Source organism: Nannospalax galili, unplaced genomic scaffold (genome assembly GCF_000622305.1).
Source record: "Nannospalax galili isolate Female #2095 unplaced genomic scaffold, S.galili_v1.0 scaffold1552, whole genome shotgun sequence".
Lineage (NCBI taxonomy): Eukaryota > Metazoa > Chordata > Mammalia > Rodentia > Spalacidae > Nannospalax > Nannospalax galili.
The window spans coordinates 444,625-452,383 of record NW_008330320.1 but is presented as its reverse complement, the minus strand read 5'-3'; positions in this window follow the sequence as shown (position 1 = coordinate 452,383).

Below are 7,759 nucleotides of genomic sequence, written 5' to 3'. Positions count from 1 at the left end.
TTACACACTCTAATGGAGTTTTTTATATGCTCCCAGGTTTGACTATTTCCCATTGTCTAGTCAGTTTTAATTTATTATCTTGTATAGTACTTTTCCAGTTTTTCTTCATCTTAATATGAGCTGCTGCTAATTTATCTACTGTACCGTTATGTTTGTGCATATCATCCTTTTTATTGGTATGTGCATCAACATGGTATACTATTATTTTTACTGATTTAGATAATTTGTCTAATGCTTCCCAAGCATCTTTGCTCCATATATCTTTACCATTCAGCTTCCAATTATTATTTTTCCATTTACCTGACCATATTGCTATTCCATTTGCCACACACCATGAATCTGTGAAAATATAGCACACTTTCAGTTTCTCATCAAAGGATTGTTGTACTGCCAATTTAGCTGCTATAACTCCTGCATGTTGTGCAGATTTTCCTCTATCTGATTCCTGCAATATTTTTCCATCAAATGGTCTGAAAGCTGTAGCTTTCCAATGTATCTTTCCATTTCTGGAAGTTGCTGATCCATCAGTAAACCAGGCGTTAACCATGGAGGGGTTGTATGCCTGTGTCCCCCAATGCCCCATTGGTACCTGTTTCAGGGGAGGGGTGGTCTTAGGGAACTCAATCCCATTTGGAGTCATGGGGCTGTTGGACTGAAGTATCGACTCCGAGACCATTGGTACCGACCCCTGTGCAGACACTGCATTCAACCGAAGGAAGTCATTTAGGAACCATTTCCACATTAAGACTTTTCCTTCCATGGGTAGTCCAGCCCATGCTTCTCCAGGTGCCTTAATCCAATCTATGATTGGTAAGTTGGTCCTTATTATCACTTTGTTGTTTCTTAATAAGGACTGGACTGTTCTGATTGCTTCATAAGCAGTCCATATTTGTCTCTCAAAGAGTGAATATTTTTGTTCAGACCATGGGAATTTCTTGCAATAGAATCCTACAGGAACTAAATCCGAATTTCTTTTAGCAAATATATTCCAATTTCCATAACCTGCCATGTATAACAGGTCAATGATAATAGTATCATCTGGTTGTACAAAATTTAGGTTGTGAAATTGTGCTATATATTCCAGTGTCACTTTTACTGCTTGTTCTTGTTCTGTTTCCAGTTAATGTACATTTTCAGACAGTTTCTAGTTTCATTTCAAAGTCACTCTTTTATCCATCTTAATTTATTTCTACTTTCCTAATACATTCAGTACACCTGGTAGGATATGATGAAACTGAGAATGAGTTTTAATAGCATGCTAATGGTGGCACTGATGTAGTTTTTGCAATGGGTTACTAAAAAGAGGACAGCCACACAGAAGCATGGGCCACAGCTATGTTGTAAATGTGGGGATATGTTGCAGGTATGTAAAAATTTGTTAAAAGTTGCTCAAAGGCTAGAAAATCATTTATCTGCTCTGGACCCAAAGGGAGCTCCCGGAGAAACAGGGCAACCACTTTGCATGATAAATGTTATGCCCTAGGCAGGAGAAGCTGAAAAGGCTGCACTGGAAGACCCAGTTACAGAGCTGGAGAGAGAAAAAAAGGCGGGACACTTTAACTTGTGTAAAGTCCAAGGACTCAGAGAAAAAGATAATAGTAAAAAGGAAAAAAAAAGCTAACTGTACTATAGCTAGGAAATATTCCATGCTAGAACTGTTAAAACTAGGAAAAACAAGCAAGCAAGCAGAGAGCCCCTAGCCACGTGGCTTGTGAGAGTATGGGTCATGTGAGCAAATGACATCAGTCTAAGTCCTTCAGAAGCTTCATAGCTGAGTTTATAACCACCATCCATCCTTACGATATAGGCTGTTCAACCTGGGCCAATGCAGCGGGGAGCAGTCCTTAATGGTTGATGGCATTAAAGATACATGGTTGTCACCAAGGGAAACTAACATGATTAGCAGGGTCTGGAGGACTATAGAGGAGGGGCAGGCATTACTGAGAGAACTAGGTATGAGGAAAGCAATATATGATTTCCAGTTCACTGGGACAGATGAGACTGTGTTCACCAGAGATATGAAAGAAAGCTTAATTCAACTGGGACCTCAAGAATGGTATGGGGCTTTAATGGCTTTACTAAGCCCTTTTATGGGACAGGATCTTTGTAAAGTGAAAAGCAAAATAATTCTGACCAGCAAGTAAAACGTGTCTGTGAAATAACAGAACACCCTATAAGAGATATAAAAGAGACCAGACAGAGGAAATGGTCCACTTGGGTTACTAGAAGACAAATGTGGCAAGACTTATGTCAAGCCCAAATCCCCAGAGAAAAAATTGATGGAAAACCAAATTCAGTACTAAGGCATTTCTGGAAGGTTTTAAAACCAGAAGACAGTTACAAAGGACATTCAAAGGAAAACAACTGTACAAGGAGTGGTTAAGAATCCACAATGATTAAATAAGATGCATTTCTCTTCTGATAAAGGCTATACTAGGGGTGGAAGCAGGTTTTCCCACCAAATTCTCCCCCAGAAACATGGTGTGGTCAATGGGAATATGACAGATGTGGCTACAGTCAGGAGGCAGACCCAGAGCCTGTCTGACTCAGGGAACCAACAAGTGCAGGAGGGACAGGAGAAACCCTTGCCTCCTTAGCCCAGTGCAGGGTCAGGCAACTGGAGCCAACACCTGTAAGTGTATCAAGAATAAAAGAATCCAAAGGGATAACTAAAAATGGTAATGAGCTAACCAAATTAATGCCTCATACCCATGCTATGGTCCCTAACAAAGATCTATGGAGAAAACAGTTAATACGAATGGACAAAATGTTTCCATGCTTTATTAGACCTTGTCTATGAGTGATTTAATATATAATGTTAATGTTCCTTCAAGTGTTTTACAGATGTGGAACCCATTTGAAAGATACCTGAAGAAGCAAAGGCCAGCTATTGACAACTGTTAAGAAAATCTACAGTACCAGGGTGGGTTGCTCCCCTATGAGCTGTTGGTTAGAGAGAGACCCTTGAGGTCCTCCAATTCACTAAGACTATTGCCATTAATGTCAGTTGTGCACTAGAAAGGTCAGTAAGGCCATGTTGCTGAGGACACTGCATGTTGTGAGCACAGGAGAAGAAGAGATGGAACTGAGACTAAGCAAAAAACTCTATGCCACTGGATGGATGATTTTCATATTGCCAGAAGGCTCTATACAGATTGTTGGGGAAGAAAGGATCCCCTTTAAGTCTACTCAATGATGGACCCACATGCTGCACACTACAGACATGCCAAGAAATACCTGCAAGTGCAATAATGGCTCAGCCACATATGTACAACTGACAAATTTCTAATTGGATAAGGCCCGCTCCTAGGGGTGGAACAGACATCTGGTGCTGTAGACCAGGCCAATGCCTTTTGTCAAGAAAGGCTACAGGCCCTAGTGGAGAAGCCATCATAAGTATATTGTTTAATAAATATATTACACCTATTGGGATACCTTCTAGGCATCTGTATTTACATTCATGTTTGTTTAATTGTGTCTACTTCCTTCCATATGTCTTTATAGTAGAAGAAATACCACTGAGATAGATCAGTGACCATGGCCTAAGGATGACTAATGGGGAGGCTCAAGAAGCCACTCTCTGGCCACAATACAAGAGAGATCACCCTACATCTATCTACCCTCTAAGGCTCAGGGACTTTAGTGGAAGATGGACAGAAAGATTGCAAGAACAGAGGAAAGGGTGTAGTATCTCACAATTGGCTGGTTCCTCCAATGGGTGGGGCCTGACATGGAGTGGGAACTAGGAAGGGAAGCCGGGAGCCATCTTGGGATGGAAGCCAGGAGCCGCCGGTAGAGTGTGATGGTGTAGGAAACTAACAGCCAGAGCAGCAACTCAAAGACAGAAGGGACTGACTCCCTGTGGACCTGGGGTGAGATTGCTGTCCAGGGAGGCATGAGAGAATGCTAGTAGGGACTGTGGGCATGGCATGGTCTGATAAGGTGGGCTCTGAGTCACGGCAGCGTGGGGCTAGGCACTGGGTACTCATTCCTTTGTAAGTTAATAAACTCACATAAAATATATTACATGGTTTGTCTGATTGTGCAGAAGACCCAGAGAGAATTCGGGCCACAGTGAAATAACAGAAACTCAGAAAAAGAAATGATGTGTGTTCTCCCTCATTTTAAAATCTTAGGCCCAAATCCTTATATGTGAGTCTATATCCTGAGGCAACTGCAGGAGCCAGGAAAATGGAAAGAAACCATTGAAGTAAAGAGAAAGAAGGAGCATGAGAGAGAGTAACAGTAGGAGAGAGGTGTTACCAAGGGAAAACGGGGTTTTTTAACTAGGAAGGGAAGAGGGAGGGTTATACAAAGGAACCATGAGGGTAAAAGGGAAGAAGGAGCTCATAACAGGTGGGATCACAGGAGACAGGTATTATCAAGGATGAAATGGGGAAAATAGGGGTACTTTAACTAGGGATGGAGAAGGGAGAGTTAAATGGGGAGAGAGAGAGAATAAATAATTCTCAGCTTGTGTAAAAAAAAGAGAGAAATGTATTGGTTCAAAAGCCTACTGAAAAATTGCACATACAATATCTGTACATGAGTCCCTGTGTAAAGCTGCAGTCTATATAACAAGAAATAGTTCCTGATAGGAGAAACCTCCCCTTGAGTTGCTGGTCTGCATAGTCCAAGAGACTCCCCAAATTACACAGGCTATTACCACAGGCCAGTCTCAAAAAATAAATGAATCAATAAATGAAAGACCACAAATGGCCAAAGCATAGAGGATAAGAGTCTGAAGAGTGTGGGTCCCTGGACAGGACTCCTATATTAAACTCCACCCACCCAGGGCTCAGGAACCATTGTGGAAGAGGGAGCAGAAAGATTGTGAGAGCCAGGGAGGAGGTGCATGACCATATGGAAGTAGAGTCCTACAGGCTCCTGGGACCTTGCTCATATGAACCTACAGCAGTGGTATCAGCATGCACAGGAACCAAGCACACAGCTGTGAAAATGGGCAGCAGGCCTCAATCTTAGTCAAAGAATTATTGGCAGCTGATTACTGCTGGGTAAGGCAGAGTTGATCTTTTTAAAAAATTTTTTCTTAATCAAATTTAGCTCACTTCCCCCATCCATTGACCCCCTCCCCTGATGCCAAACCTCATGCATTCCATCATACACATTAAATTCTAACCAGTCACACATTTATAGCCAGATATCCTTAGGTACAAATTCATCCACTAGAGTCTAGTCAGTCTATCTATAGATTGTAAGTAGTAATCAATCCCCAGCAGTTCCCAGACTGTGGAATGTATAGCTGGTAAAGATTTTCTCCCACTCAGTGGGTTTCCTCTTCATTTCCTTCATTGTTCCTTTTGCTGTACAGAACCTTTGCAGCTCAATGAAGTACCACTTATTGATTTTTTTTTACCTTATTAGTTAGAGAAACTGATGTCCAATTTAGAAAGTTCTTTCTTATTCCTATCTTGTATGGTACTGCCTGTGTTTTCTTCTAGAAGTTTTAGAGTTTCAGGTTTTATATTAAGGTCTTTGATCTATTTGGAGTTGATGGATCTAGTTTCATTCTTCTACACGTGGAGATCCAATTTGTCAGCACTGTTTGCTGAAAATACTGTCTTTCCTTCATTGTGTGTTCCTGGCACCTTTGTCAAATATCAGGTGGCCGAGATTGCATGTACTCATGTTTGAGTATTCTATTGTGTTCCATTGATCTATATGCATATTTTTGTTCCAGTACCATGCTGTTTTTATGACTATAGCTCTAAGATATAATCTGAGATCTAGTATGATGATCCCCCCAGGGTTGCTCTTTCTGCCCAAGATTACTTTAGCTATCCAGGGTCTTTTGTGATTCTATAAAAATTTAAGCATGACTTTTTTTCTTAGTTTTGTCTTATTGCTCTTGCAAGAGTTTCAAGAAAATATTGAAAAGGAGTGGAGATAGTGGACAGCCTTGTTTGGTTCCTGATTTTAATAGTAATGCTTCCATTTTTTTCTCCTTAAGAATCACGTGGGCTAGGGGTTTGTTGTATATAGCTTTAATTATGTTGAGATATGTTCCTTCCAGTCCAATTCCTTCTTGGAATTTGACAAAAACCCATTTTAACATGAATGCATGCTGGATTTTGTCAAATGTCCTTTCTGCATCTATTGAGATGACCATGTGGTTTTTGCTTTTAAGTCCATTTATATGTTTTATTACATTTATTGATTTATGCACGTTGAACCATCTCTGCATCTCTGGAATAAAGTCAATTTGATCGTGATGGATAATCTCTCTGATATGTGTTTGTATGCAGTTTGTGAGTATTTTGTTGAGTATCTTTGCATCTATGTTCATTAAGGATATGGGCCTATAGTTTTCTTTTTTGTTATGTCGTTACCCCAGTTTTAGTATTACAGTAATACAGCCTACATAGAAGGAGTTTGGGAGTTCTCCCTTTGTTTGTATCTTGTTAATGACTTAAGCAGTATTAGTTGTAGATATTCCTTGAATGTCTAGTAGAATTCTGCTGTGAATCCATTTGGGCCTTGGCTTGTTTTAGTTGGGAAATTTTGTATTACTGTTTCAATTTCCTTATTTGTTACATTTATGTTTAAGCTGTTGATCTCTTCTTGGTTTAACTTTGGTGATACCCATGATATCAGAAAGTCATTCATTTTTTTCAGATTTTAGATTTTCAAATTTAATGGAGTACAGATTTTTAAAGTATTCCCTTACAATGTTCTGAATTTTTTTTTGTAGCTATTATGATGTTTCCTCTTTCATTTCTGATTTTGTTAATTTGGATTTTCTCCTTCTTTCATTTGGTTCACTGGGATTAGGGTCTATCTTGTTTAACTTTTCAAAGAACCAGCTCTTAGCTTCACTGATTTTTTTTATTGTTTTCTTTGTTTCTGTTTTATTAATTTCTGCTCTGATATTTGTTATTTATTCTCACTTGCTGGGATTGGGGTTGGTTTATTTTTTCTTCCAGAGTCTTGAGTTGTCCTGTTAAGTCATTTATATGTGCTTTTTCTTATTTTTTGTTGGAGGCACTTAGAGTTATGAACTTCTGTATTAGGACTGCTTTTATATTGTCCTAGACAAACGTTTTGCTGTGTTGTATTATCATTTTCATTTAATTCCAGGAATAATTTTATTTTTTATTAATTTCTTTGATGCAGTCATCATTCAGGAGTATATGGTTTAATCTCCATGAGTTTCCATAGTTACTAGAGCTTCTTTGGCTGTTGATTATAACCTTTAGTGCACTGTAGTCTGAAAGAATGTATGGAATTATTTCAATTATTTTGTATTTGTGAGATTTTCTTTGTGTCCCAAAATGTGGTCAGTTTTAGAAAAACTTGTATGAGATGCTGATTAGAAAGTGTATTCTTTGGTGTTTGGGTGGAATATTCTGTAGATGTCTGTTAGCTCCATTTTATATAATATGTCATTTAATTTAGATGTCTCTCTGTTTATTTTCAGTCCTGCTGACCCATCTATTCAAGATAGTGGGGTATTGAAGTCACCTACTATTACTGAGGTGGGGTTAATGTTTGTTTTATAGTCCTGTAGTACTGTTTTTATGAAATTGAGTGCACTATAGCTTGGTGCATATATGTTCATGATTGTAATATCTTCTTGATCAATTGTCCCTTTGATTAGAGTGAAGTTATTCTCTTTATCTCATCTGATTAGTTTTAATTTGAAGTCTAGTTTGTCAGATATTAGAATTGTAACATCTGCTTTCTTCTTAATGCCATTTGCTTGGGATTTTTTTTTTTTCTTCACCGTAAGGTATTGCAT